This window comes from Ranitomeya imitator, chromosome 5, assembly GCF_032444005.1.
Source record: "Ranitomeya imitator isolate aRanImi1 chromosome 5, aRanImi1.pri, whole genome shotgun sequence".
Classification (NCBI taxonomy): Eukaryota; Metazoa; Chordata; class Amphibia; order Anura; family Dendrobatidae; genus Ranitomeya; species Ranitomeya imitator.
The window spans coordinates 271058603-271072606 of NC_091286.1; the positions used below are offsets into that span (position 1 = coordinate 271058603).

A 14004-nucleotide genomic window follows, 5' to 3' on the forward strand; every position below is an offset into this window, starting at 1 on the left:
CAATACGGTCCGTATATTACGGCCGTAATACGCTGAAAAGTCTCCAAAATAGTGGTCCATAGCTCCTCCGTAGGCAGGGTGTTTCAGCGTTTTTTGCGCATGGCATCCTCCGTATGTAATCCGTATGGCATCCGTACTGCGTGTTTTTCTCGCAGGCTGGCCAAACCGACATACGGCTATACAAGGGATCCATGTGTAAAAAAAAAAAAGACACATACAGTTAGGGCCAGAAATATTTGGACAGTGACACAAGTTTTGTTATTTTAGCTGTTTACAAAAACATGTTCAGAAATACAATTATATATATAATATGGGCTGAAAGTGCACACTCCCAGCTGCAATATGATAGTTTCCACATCCAAATCAGAGAAAGGGTTTAGGAATCATAGCTCTGTAATGCATAGCGTCCTCTTTTTCAAGGGACCAAAAGTAATTGGACAATGGACTCTAAGGGCTGCAATTAACTCTGAAGGCGTCTCCCTCGTTAACCTGTAATCAATGAAGTAGTTAAAAGGTCAGGGGTGGATTCCAGGTGTGTGGTTTTGCATTTGGAAGCTGTTGCTGTGAGCAGACAACATGCGGTCAAAGGAACTCTCAATTGAGGTGAAGCAGAACATCCTGAGGCTGAAAAAAAAGAAAAAATCCATCAGAGAGATAGCAGACATGCTTGGAGTAGCAAAATCAACAGTTGGGTACATTCTGAGAAAAAAGGAATTGACTGGTGAGCTTGGGAACTCAAAAAGGCCTGGGCGTCCACGGATGACAACAGTGGTGGATGATCGCCGCATACTTAATTTGGTGAAGAAGAACCCGTTCACAACATCAACTGAAGTCCAAAACACTCTCAGTGAAGTAGGTGTATCTGTCTCTAAGTCAACAGTAAAGAGAAGACTCCATGACAGTAAATACAAAGGGTTCACATCTAGATGCAAACCATTCATCAATACCAAAAATAGACAGGCCAGAGTTAAATTTGCAGAAAAACACCTCAAGAAGCCAGCTCAGTTCTGGAAAAGTATTCTATGGACAAATGAGACAAAGATCAACCTGTACCAGAATGATGGGAAGAAAAAAGTTTGGAGAAGAAAGGGAACGGCACATGATCCAAGGCACACCACATCCTCTGTAAAACATGGTGGAGGCAAAGTGATGGCATGGGCATGCATGGCTTTCAATGGCACTGGGTCACTTGTGTTTATTGATGACATAAGAGCAGACAAGAGTAGCCGGATGAATTCTGAAGTGTACCGGGATATACTTTCAGCCCAGATTCAGCCAAATGCTGCAAAGTTGATTGGACGGCGCTTCATAGTACAGATGGACAATGACCCCAAGCATACAGCCAAAGCTACCCAGGAGTTCATGAGTGCCAAAAAGTGGAACATTCTGCAATGGCCAAGTCAATCTCCAGATCTAAACCCAATTGAGCATGCATTTCACTTGCTCAAATCCAGACTTAAGACGGAAAGACCCACAAACAAGCAAGACCTGAAGGCTGCGGCTGTAAAGGCCTGGCAAAGCATTAAGAAGGAGGAAAACCAGCGTTTGGTGATGTCCATGGGTTCCAGACTTAAGGCAGTGATTGCCTCCAAATTATTTGCAACAAAATATTGAAAATAAAAATATTTTGTTTGGGTTATGTTTATTTGTCCAATTACTTTTGACCTCCTAAAATGTGGAGTGTTTGTAAAGAAATGTGTACAATTCCTACATTTTCTATCAGATATTTTTGTTCAACCCTTCAAATTAAACGTTACAATCTGCACTTGAATTCTGTTGTAGAGGTTTCATTTCAAATCCAATGTGGTGGCATGCAGAGCCCAACTCGCGAAAATTGTGTCACTGTCCAAATATTTCTGGCCCTAACTGTATATGTATATATATTATTACTTCATACAGCGCTAGATAGCAAAAGCCGGCAATTGAATTACCGGCTTTAAAGCTATCTCCTTCCTAAAACCCGACATGATATGAGACCTGGTTTACATACAGTAAACCATCTCATATCACCTTTTTTTTGCATATTCCACACTACTAATGTTAGTAGTGTGTATGTGCAAAATTTGGCCGTTCTAGCTATTAAATTAAAGGGTTAAATGGCGGAAAAAATTGGCGTGGGCTCCCGCGCAATTTTCTCCACCAGAGTAGTAAAGCCAGTGACTGAGGGCAGATATTAATAGCCTGGAGAGGGTCCATGGTTCCATGGTTATTGCCCTTTCCCCCCCCCCCCCCCGGCTAAAAACATCTGCCCCCAGCCACCCCAGAAAAGGCACATCTGGAAGATGCGCCTATTCTGGCACTTGGCCACTCTCTTCCCATTCCCATGTAGTGGTGGGATATGGGGTAATGAAGGGTTAATGCCACCTTGCTATTGTAAGGTGACATTAAGCCAAATTAATAATGGAGAGGCGTCAATTATGACACCTATCCATTATTAATCCAATAGTAGTAAAGGGTTAAAAAATACACAAACACATTATTAAAAAGTATTTTAATGAAAAAATCACAAAGGTTGTTGTAATATTTTATTCTACGCTCAATCCACTCACTGAAGACCCTCGATCTGTAAAAAAAAAAAAAAAAAAAAAAAAAACAATATACATACCTTCCGAAGATCTGTAAAGTCCCACGATGTAAATCCATCTGAAGGGGTTAAAATATTTTGCAGCAAGGAGCTCTGCTAATGCAGCGCTGCTCCTTGCTGCAAAACCCCGGAGAATGAAGGTAAAGTAGGTCAATGACCTATATTTACCTTCATTTGCGGTGAGGCGCCCTCTGCTGGTTGTTCCTAGATCGTGGGAACTTTCCTAGAAAGCTCCCAGGCTCGAGTTCACAAGAGGCGCCCTCTGCTGGTTGTCCTCATATGAACTCGAGCCTGGGAGCTTTCTAGGAAAGTTCCCACGATCTAGGGACAACCAGCAGAGGGCGCCTCACCGCAAATGAATGTAAATATAGGTCATTGACCTACTTTACCTTCATTCCCCGGGGTTTTGCAGCCAGGAACAACGCTGCGTGGCTGCAAAATATTTTAACCCCTTCAGATGGATTTACATCGTTGGACGTTACAGATCTGCGGAAAGTATGGATATTGTTGGTTTATTATTATTTTTTTTTTACAGATCGAGGGTCTTCAGTGAGTGGATTGAGCGTAGAATAAAATATTACAACAACCTTTGTGATTTTTTCATTAAAATACTTTTTAATAATGTGTTTGTGTATTTTTTTAACCCTTTACTACTATTGGATTAATAATGGATAGGTGTCATAATTGACGCCTCTCCATTATTAATTTGGCTTAATGTCACCTTACAATAGCAAGTTGGCATTAACCCTTCATTACCCCATATCCCACCGCTACACGGGAATGGGAAGAGAGTGGCCAAGTGCCAGAATAGGCGCATCTTCCAGATGTGCCTTTTCTGGGGTGGCTGGGGGCAGATGTTTTTAGTCAGGGGGGGGCAATAACCATGGACCCTCTCCAGGCTATTAATATCTGCCCTCAGTCACTGGCTTTACTACTCTGGCGGAGAAAATTGCGCGGGAGCCCACGCCAATTTTTTCCGCCATTTAACCCTTTATTTTAATAGCTAGAACGGCCAAATTTTGCACATACACACTACTAACATTAGTAGTGTGGAATATGCAAAAAATGGAGATATGAGATGGTTTACTGTATGTAAACCAGGTCTCATATCATGTCGGGTTTAGGAAGGAGATAGCAAAAGCCGGTAATTGAATTACCAGCTTTAAATCTATCTAGCGCTGTATGAAATAATAATAATATATATATATATATATACATACATACTCGCTAGTGTGACTCCAGCCTCATTCTGATGCAGTCGTGGGATTAGGGGTTGGTGTCAGCCGCTGTCATTAACACAAAGCCCTAGGTTTAGTAATGAAGAGATGCGCAGAAGAGATCGCGGCGGCCATTTTCCCAAAGCCGAGATGCAAACTCGGCTTTGGGAAAATGGCCGCCGCGATCTCTTCTGCGCACGCGCGGCATCCCGCGGCCATTTTCCTGAAGCCCCGTGCAGCAGAGCACTCCATCTGCGCACGCGCGGCCCCAGGAAGATGGCCGCCCCCACCGATGAAAGGGATAACAGCGCAGATCGCGCGCTGTTTCTTCACGTGCGCGCAGGGAATTCGGAACTTGGACATGCGCACACCACTACGCCACCAACGGAAAGCTGGGGAAGAAAAGAGTGATGTCACCACGCCCACCTGACCAGACCAGCCTGATTGACAGGCGAAAACGGCGACTTTGGTAATGTATTTCTCAGCATAGGTGGGGATTCAGGGTACACTACATACACTATAGTAACGCACAGCGCAGGCCCTATTTAACAGTATTTATATCTCAATCTGAAAAAAGGGGGTGACAGGTTCCCTTTAACATAACTATCGATCCTGTGATTTCCATAATTCCACAACTTTTTCTTCTTGAGGTTGTAATTTCAATGTTGACGATGTATTTATAACTCAAAAAGTACCAAGGCAGGATGAAGAAACAGGTCGGTGTGAGAGCCAAGACGCTATCCCACTTGGATGAATATTGAACATGGCTTGTGGACGGAGCATCTCCTACTTCATGTATGGCTTTCCAAATCTAATGTAGCTACTTTAAGCCCTTACCTGATTTTATGAACATTAAGCATTGTGACAGAAGTTGTGCAGTCACTCATCTTGTAGACACACTGGCATGAACACTGGTTTTGGATCGAAAATACATTAGTTTATGGGGTGGCATGGATGTTTGTGCGCATGAACAGAGTGATCTAGAAATTAGGCTAACATAGTAAATGACACTGCTTTAACATCACCTGCCTGACATACTGTACTTACATTTCTACAGGATTACTTGCCTATATACACCACTGTAACCAGCTCCATTTTATTTGTCATCAGATGCCTGATCATTACAATGTGGATGCGAGGAGCCTCTTCAGAGAGGAAGAGGACTTAGACTCCAGTGCCACCTATTGGGACTGCAATCCTACAAGTCACTATCGACCCTTTAACGAGCCTTGTCACATGACTTAGTATAAGAAATCAAACCAGACTCCATTTGTAGAAGAGGCTATTTGGATAATTACATTGGCAGAGAAATACTGCATGGCCTATAACAGTTGGCACTTTCCACAGAGAGAAACATTACCCCTTAGACCCACCAATATGGAGGTGGACATGGATAACATGCTGCAACATCACTAACTGACCATATTTGCTAATAACATTATTTTGAGACACTGGGTTATGCATCAGTTCTGTATACACATTTCATTATTTGATATGTTGTCATTGTGGTTATCAATACATTCAGAAAATGATACTGATTTGTGAGTCATGTCCCATTGGCCAATGGAGTAGTATGCTTTCTGGATAGTTGTAATATCAGTTGGGATTAGCACAAATAAAATACAATTTATTGAGTGATAATATGCATTTGAAGAGTACTTTTGTAATAAACTAGTGTATTTAAGTCTGTTTCACTTATAAGCCTGCACTAAACACAAACAATTTCTGTTTTCTCTATCATGGCACACATTACTTTTCCATTACATGACACTGTGCGCCAAATTGTGATGTACAGTACGTACACCACATTTTGTCACCCATTCCTTCCGCTGCCTCCATATAGAAATTAGACTATTCGCGAGGGGCTGTATCAGAGCATCAAAGTTGTGCATTCAGATACTCCCACGACTCTGTTGTCAGGTGTCCTGGGACCACGGGCTCGTTCCCTGTCACTAACGCTAGGAGGCACCTTAGCTCACACAGTTGCCCGGGTTACTTCTGAAGGTGAAGATGCCAGGGACACGGACCTTACCTTAACTCCTGAATCGCCCTCAGACTGCACCCTTACCCCACCCAAGGGAGAGTGGAGTAGTAGTGTACCGTAATTCACCAACCAGACTCACAAGGCAATGCGAACAGGGGTAACGGAAAATACCAAACATGCACACATATAACAGAGGTATGCACAGGGGAGTAAATTATGCAGTTAACCCAAAGTAAGAGAAGAAAGAAAATGATCACACACTCAAAACCTAGCAACAGTCACAGATAAATCTATCTACTCCAATAATCACCAACCCCCAGACATGCAGCATAAGCTAGCTCTGACGATGTAGGTCAGTCAGGACCCATATTATATAGGAGATAGGAGTGGCTAACCGTGCACAGCCGAGAGCCTTAGCTCCCGGAACTCTCAACAAGGCAGATTAATCTCTCCACTGCCCAAAGAAATTAACACTTTTTAATAAGAAGGTGAAGTGCCTCTATTCAGCGCAGGAGTAGGAGAAAACAGACCTGCGGTCTCCTGGCTCCTCTCTGTCGCGGTAACCCCGTGACAGATACAATATGAGTTGCCAACAATCCACATATCCATCTAGTAGTATCTTTACTCATTTGTTAATGGTCTCTCTGCTGTGCTCTACATATTCTAACTATTCCTTCCTATGGTACTTCCCTTGCTTTGAGCTTCCCTATATGATAGTTCTTCATGCTCCATGCATGCTACATGCTCTTTTTACCTATAGGGCCGTTTTTAACTATATGCATATATCTATATATTCAGGCTGTTTTCACATATGCCAATGGAGAATACTTTAGCCACTTGGGTTTACAATATCTAACACTAGGTTTAAAAGATGTATGTTTATAGTGCATAAATTATTGCACATTTTAAAATTGTGGGATACATGCCGTAATTCCACATAAACTACCCCAATACCAATTTTCCTTATCACACTTTGCGATAGCAGTTGAATTCCATCTCTATTGAATACTTGAGTGCTTCCACTGTAAATATGCATGTATACTTTTGCCATACACTTTACTAAGTGATATGAGTCCTTCCTCTTTGATATGCCACACGCATGTCTTATGGCATTTCATATTGTCCTGATCGATATCCCAGAAAAGTTCTCACGCAGCGAGCGGTGACATCAGAAAGGTCAAAGCAGTTCACAGGCCGGCTCACACAGAGGTTACTGCAAGAACCGCTGCCTGTGATCTGCGATAACCTTAATTATGTCATCACTCATCATAGCAGCCGGGTTCACGGTACTCTCACTGTATTACAGCTGGCGTGCTGACCAGTCACATATCTCTTCACCGCTCAGCACACCATCCGGATGTAGCAGAGCTGGCCACCGTCATGTGACCTCATCATTATGGAATTACGGAGAACAGATGAGGATTACTTTGATTTTTTATTTTAGGCTAAAAAATGGGTAATGGGGTCAGTGTTTTTTTTTTTTATTAAAAGACTTTTCTATGTGTGTGTCTTTATGCATTTACTATACAGGATTAGTAATGGGGCGTCTGTCATTACTAGCCTCTGGGCTTAATCTCAGCGGACAATGAGCAGATGACATCAACCCCCAAACTATTACCCCACTTGCCAACGCACCAAGGCGAGTGCCAGACTTGGAGCATCTAATGGATGTGCCATTACTGGGGTAGCAGAGGGCTGGTATTTTTAGTCTGGGAGGGTGCCAATATACATGGCCCCTTTCCAGCCTATAAATATCAGCCAGCAGCTGTCTGATTAGGCTTTGCTGGTTATTAAAAATAGAGGGGACACCAAGTCAGTTTTTTGGGGTGCTCATTTTTATAACCAGTTTATAGATACCACTTTGAGGTAGACATGACGATGCTTTGATTACTTTGTATTGCGGAGTTGCAGCAACCAAAAACCTACAATTATGGCATTTCAATTTTGTTTTCTCTTTACAGTTTTTTTTTTTTTTTTACTTTTTTCCTTGCCTGCTGCCCTGGTGTCAAAGGTCTCTCTCAGCTTGTGTCTATAGGGAGAGACCTCGGAGTCAGTGGAAGACGACAGGAAGGATCCGCCAGGGAACCTGCCACTCTGACTTGTCTCTGGTACGGCTCGAACCTTGGCAAATATTAAAGTATGATTTTCTCTGTAACGCATGTAATAGTGCTGATGTAGGTGGTAAACGTTATTAATTATTTGGTTTGGTGTGACTTTTAAAAGGGCAGGAAAAAAAATGAAAGTTTAAAAATTGTGATTTTTTTTTTTTAATTTGTCAAAATTTAGATATTGTCCTAAATATACGCAAATCATATCGACCTAAATTAACTACTTACACAAAGCACAATGGCCCCAATTCATGAAGGCTGGTGTGAAGGAGGTGGTGGAGTCAGAGGTGCCTGATTCAGCAAGAGGAGCATGACAATGAATCAGGCACGTCTTAAAGGGTGGTGAGTGCCTCACAACAAATCTTGCTCCATAGACAGGTGGAGCTGAGTGAAATTCATGTGAAACCACAAATGGCTACAAAAAGTATTGCGCAGCCTTAGTTTCTAGATTAAAATTTTGAAGAACCTGGGCCAATGTGTCATGAAAAAAAAATCAGTCTCATAATCACTGAAATGTAGAAGCATTCGAGAGATATTACCACATAAAGGGACATGTCAGATTTGAAGCATTTGGCCTGGTCAGTAAAACAGTCTTTGGTGAGATGAGAAAAAAGTGGCACTCACCATCCCATAAAATAGATCCTTTACTATTGACACATTAAACACTTGTTGCAGGGGATGTGGGTAGCGCTGTGGACCAAGGAAAGTAAAAACTGGCTTTAGCGGTAAGAGGTTAATCACCTCATTGAGATCATGCTAAGGTCTGTAAGTGCATGTATTTCTGAGCATGGCGCACACACACTTGATACTGAATAAATTCGAGAGGTTTTGGAAATTTTGTTTTCATGTCTTCACATTTGCATATCATTAACATGTCTATTCATCCTGTGATTTCTAGAACTCCATTGCTTTTCTTCCTTGGTGTTGCAGATTCAATATTGAAGAGTGTATTTGCACATTACTGATAATGGGTAATCGGGGTAACCAGCACACATATACATTACTGATATAGTTAATAGGAATAACCTGTACACTTACAGTGGATGTAAAAAGTCTACACACAACTAAAATGCCAGGTTTTTGGCAAGAAAAAAAAAATCAGCCCAACAAGTATAATTTCAGAAATTTTTCAACCTTTAATGTCACTTAATCAATTTAATTGAAAAATAAACCACTTATTTTTCAACTCAACAAGAATCCAAAGAACTAAACTTATGTAGTTGCATAAATGTGCACTAATATTTGTGAACTAATACTCTGTTGAAGTATACATTTGAATTTATAACAATTCAGTCTTTTTGGATAGGAGTCTTTCAGCTAAGCACATCTAGACTTGGCAATATCTGCCTACTTTTCCATGCAGTAGCAATACAAATTTGTTAAGATTGTGAGAGCATCTTCTGTTTACTGTCCTTTTCAGGTCACCCATAGATTTTCAATTGGAAACAGGTCTGGGCCACTCAAACTCTGATCATCTTCTGGTGAATTCATTCTTTCATTGATTTTTTGTTGTGCTGAAAGATGAAATTCCTCTTCATTCCTCTGCTAAGAACATGAAGATGAAGGTTGATGCAAAATGGACTGATATTTGGCTAATAATTTCCTCCAACGTGACTAAAGCACCTGTTCCAGCTACTGAAAAACAGCTCCAAAGCATAATGCTGCCTCCACCATGCTTCACTGCGAGTATGTTGTTCCTTTGGTAATGTAGTGTTGGCTTTACACAAAACATACCTTTTGGAATTATAGCCAAAAACCTTTGTCTCATCAGACCATAAGATATTTTCCACATATTTTTGTCACACTGTATGTAAGTTTTAGCAAAACACAGCAGGGGCTTTGCTGTTTTTCTGCGTAAGAAAAGCATTAAGCTACTTACTGGTAGCGGCATTTTTCGGAGGCCCATGACAGCACTACGAGAGAGGGGATCCGCGCTTCAGGAACAGGAAACCTACAGATACAAAAGGGCGGCACCTCTCCCCATGCATCAGTTGTATTTCAGAGCCGGAGAGGACTACCGCGGTTAGTAGCACACAAATATACATTATATACAGTTTATGTACAAAAATAATCCATCATATTGAACTATATACCACACGTGAGATCTATCTATCTCATTATATATACTATAGAAAGTGCAACCCCCACGTGAATAGGGAGGGAACTAAGGGTGCTGTCATGGGCCTCCGAAAAATGCCGCTACCAGTAAGTAGCTTAATGCTTTATTCGGATTCCCATGACAGCACTACGAGAGAATTACAGAGATGTAAACTACCTTAGGGAGGGACTATAGCCTGCAGCACCCTTAACCCGAAGGTGAGATCAGAAGAGAACCCCAAGTCCAACCTATAGTGCTTGAAAAAGGTGGAAGGGGATGACCACGTAGCTGCCTTACATATCTGGTCGATCGTCACTCCAGATCTTTCAGCCCAGGATGTAGCCATGGCGCGGGTGGAATGTGCCCTCAGATTCTGAGGAGCTGGGCCTCCACCTGCAGTATAAGCCAGAGATATAGCCTCCCTAATCCACTTCGCTAGCGTGTACTTTGAAACTCTAAGACCTTTCCTGGGACCTTGGAAGGATAGAAACAACGCATCCTCTCTCTTCCAAGCATCAGTGACTGATATATATTCTAATAGACATCTCCTAACATCTAATGTATGGAGTAACTCCTCTTTGGAATTAGAAGGATTAGGGAGAAATGACGGTAACACTATCTCCTGAGATCTGTGAAAATCTGAGGCCACTTTTGGTAAATAAGCCGGATCTGGTCTGAGGACTACTCTGTCCTGTAGAAATTCTGTATAAGGGGACAGCCTAGAAAGAGCCTGTATGTCTCCTACCCTACGAGCAGATGTAATTGCCACCAAAAACGCTGTTTTGAGGGATAGTAATTTAAGTGAGGCTGAATGTAAGGGCTCAAATGGTTCCTTAGTCAAGGCTGAAAGGACTAGATTGAGATCCCAAGGCATTGACCTATTCCTGTGTATAGGTCTGGATCTACTAGATGCTTTGATAAACCTTGATACCCAATAATTACCCGCAATGTTACAAGAAAATAGAGCCCCCAGGGCTGATACTTGTACTTTTAGTGTACTTGTGGATAGATTTAGCTCTAGCCCCCTCTGCAGGAATTCTAGAATCTGGTTGATTGGTATACCCTCTTCAATATTAAAATTTGAAGAGGCCAGAAACTTCCTCCAAGTTCTAGAGTAGATCATAGTTGTTATGTTTTTCCTACTCTTCATAAGGGTATCAATTAGGTTTGGAGAAAAACCTCTGCTTTTTAACAATGACCTCTCAAAAACCATGCCGTCAAATGGAGACCCTTCACTTGTGGATGGTTGATCGGACCTTGATGAAGTAAGTCCGGAATGTCCGGCAGCACCCAGGGGTCTTTCACGGACATGGTCCTGAGCCAGGAAAACCAAGCTCTTCTGGGCCAGAACGGAGCGATCAGTATGACTCTCACTTGATCCTCCCTTATCTTTCTGACCACCAGCGGCAATAGATTGAGCGGGGGGAACGCATATGCCAATCGGAAATCCCATCTGATCAGGAAGGCATCCACTGCCAGTGGATATTCCCTGGGATTTAAGGAACAGAAATTTATCGTCTTTCTGTTGTGCTTGGTGGCAAATAAGTCCACTTCTGGATGACCCCACATGCGGACAATCCGGTTGAAGATCTTTGTGTTCAGAGACCATTCTCCTTGTTTTAAGGTGCTTCGACTTAGAAAGTCTGCTCTTATATTCTCTCTCCCTCTTATGTGAACTGCGGATAAAGATAGAAAATGGTTTTCTGCCGTCTGGAGCAGGCGATCCGCTACTTCCATCAGGGACTTGGAGCGTGTTCCACCCTGGTGATTCACATAGGCCACTGCCACCTGGTTGTCGGAGAGGATTTTGACATGGTGACCCTGTAGATATACGAGGAGTTCTTTAATTGAGAATTCAATTGCCATTAACTCCTTCTGATTGGAAGAGGCTGATGTTTGGGGATCCCATAACCCCTGGACTACTACGTCGCCCATGTGTGCCCCCCACCACGTGGGGCTGGCGTCCGTCGTAATTACCCGAGTCACTTGAGTCACCCAGGGAACTCCTGCTAACAGATTGTCTTCCTCTAGCCACCATTTAAGAGATGCCAGAACCTCTGGACTCAATGTCATCTGACCCTGCAAGGAACCCTGTAAGACTCTATCATAATTCAGTACTTCAAACTGTAAAGGTCTGGAGTGGAACTGTGCCCAACGGACGGCGGGAATACAGGAAGTTAGGGAACCTAATAAAGACATAGCCTGTCTAAGAGTCATGGTTGGTTTATTAATTGCTTTTAATACCTGTTGTTGGATATGGAGCAGTTTATCAGGTGGAAGACGGCATTGTTGGGACTCGGAATCTAACAGCAGCCCTAGAAATCTCTGGGTTTTTAGGGGTTGTAATCGGGATTTTTCATAGTTTATAATCCAGCCCAGATGTTCTAGTTTAGACATAGCTGTTTTTACCTGAGCAAGGCAATGGTCTGCTGAGTTTCCAACTATCAGGAAATCATCCAGATAAGGGATTATGAGGATATCAGATTCACGCAAGTGCGCCATGACCTCCGCAACCACTTTAGTGAATACTCGGGGAGACGTTGAGAGGCCGAAGGGAAGGGCTCTAAATTGAGGCTACAGCTGGTGGGTCAGCGCAGTGTGTGAGGAGTCCGGCGTTCAGGATCGATGGGCGCCGCCATCTTGGATGAACTGCGCATGTGCAGTTCCCCAGTGACCCGGAAGCGCCTGCTGACTCCGCCCCCTCGACGTCACTGCACCCGGAAACGCTCCAGCTAACGCTGAGAGCGATGCAGGACGCCGAAGAGCACTCAGCAGCGCTCCGGATAGCGTTCCCCTCCTGGCACCGCTACCTCACCACCGCGCTGCACCACCACATGGACCAAAGGAGCGCTATACTTACCGGCGCTGAAGGAGATCAGGAATCCTCCGGACTCTGCTCCCTGCTGTCTACGTCACTGACGTGCAGTCCAGCCAGGACCGCCGTGACGTCTTCCAGGGGCTTCCGCACCGGCCGAGGTAGGAGACCCCCCCGCTACCTGAATCGACCGGCCGGCCTGGGATCCTCAGCAGCGCTCCACACTACGAGATTCATCTGTAGGATCCTGTCCCTTCAGGAACAGGAAACCAACTGATGCATGGGGAGAGGTGCCGCCCTTTTGTATCTGTAGGTTTCCTGTTCCTGAAGGGCGGATCCCCTCTCTCGTAGTGCTGTCATGGGAATCCGAATAAATGCTTCTATCTTGCCATCCTATCCCACAGGCCAGACATATAAAGAATACAGGAGACTGTGGTCACATGGAGTACACAACCAGTGCTAGTCAGAAATTTCTGGAGTTCCTTCAACGTTGTTGTAGACCTCTAGGCAGCCTCCAAGAATAATTTTCTTCTGGTCTTTCAACCAATCTTTGAAGGGCATCCAGTTAATAATAATAATAATAATAATAATAATAATCTTTATTTTTATATAGCACTAACATATTCCGCAGCGCTTTACAGTTTGCACACATTATCATCACTGTCCCCGATGGGGCTCACAATCTAGAATCCCTATCAGTATGTCTTTGGAATGTGGGAGGAAACCGGAGTGCCCGGAGGAAACCTACGCAAACACGGAGAGAACATACAAACTCTTTGCAGATGTTGTCCTGGGTGGGATTAGAACCCAGGACCCCAGCGCTGCAAGGCTGCAGTGCTATCCACTGCGCCACCGTGCTGCCCAGTTCTATGTAATGTCACTGTTGTGCCACATGTAAAGGTGTTGTCCCACGAACAAAATAGATTTAAATTAATAGATCTTTGAATAAATAGGATGTGTTAAAAAGTGTCCCCTGCTATGTACTGTGTAATGGCCATGTCTGAGCAAATAGTTACAAAGTTATGTAGGTTGAAAAAAAGACCTAGGTCCATCAAGTTCAACCTTTCTCCACCAATTATACATTTCATCACTAATTTAACTATAACCTGCAATGTTATATAAATCAAGGAAATCGTCCAGCCCTTTTTAAAAGCTGTTATAGTGTCTGCCATTACTACCTCCTGTAGTAGGTCATTCC

At 43.2% G+C, this 14004-nt stretch overlaps 1 protein-coding gene across 1 annotated transcript in view; it reads right to left on the bottom strand.

Moving 5' to 3' along the window:
* The window catches only part of HDAC2 (histone deacetylase 2), an 85078-nt gene that overhangs the window by 39447 nt on the left and 31627 nt on the right, over nucleotides 1-14004 (bottom strand). The window lies entirely within an intron of this gene.